The sequence below is a fragment of the Nanorana parkeri genome, unplaced genomic scaffold (assembly GCF_000935625.1).
Source record: "Nanorana parkeri isolate BGI_ZX_2015 unplaced genomic scaffold, ASM93562v1 scaffold3616, whole genome shotgun sequence".
NCBI classification, from domain to species: Eukaryota; Metazoa; Chordata; class Amphibia; order Anura; family Dicroglossidae; genus Nanorana; species Nanorana parkeri.
Window position 1 is genome coordinate 31,503 of NW_017309884.1, and position 458 is coordinate 31,960.

The window sequence follows — 458 nt, forward strand, 5'->3', positions numbered from 1 at the left end:
TTTTTTTAAATTTGGTCCCTCCTAACATTCCTACCAGACCTAAAGGGTCTGGTATTGTTTGGGAGGGGGAACTGCACGCTTTTTTTTTTTCTTTTTTCGTCATGATGTGAAATGTCAGTTTTGCTGCAGCAGGTTCTATACATCGTACAGATTTGCAACTTTACAGGCAGGTTAAGGGGACCCCCAGGCATGATATTTAAAGGAATTTTTCATTTTTATTGTTTCACTTTAAGTCATGTTAAAATCACTTCTCCTTTAAAAATGGTATTTTTTAAAAGTGTTTTTAAAAAAAAATTAATTCCTGTCCCCCAGAGCAGTACCTGGACCCCCATACATGTCCCCCAGAGCAGTACCCGGACCCCCATACATGTCCCCCAGAGCAGTCCCTGGACCCCCATACATGTCCCCCAGAGCAGTACCTGGACCCCCATACATGTCCCCCAGAGCAGTACCTGGAC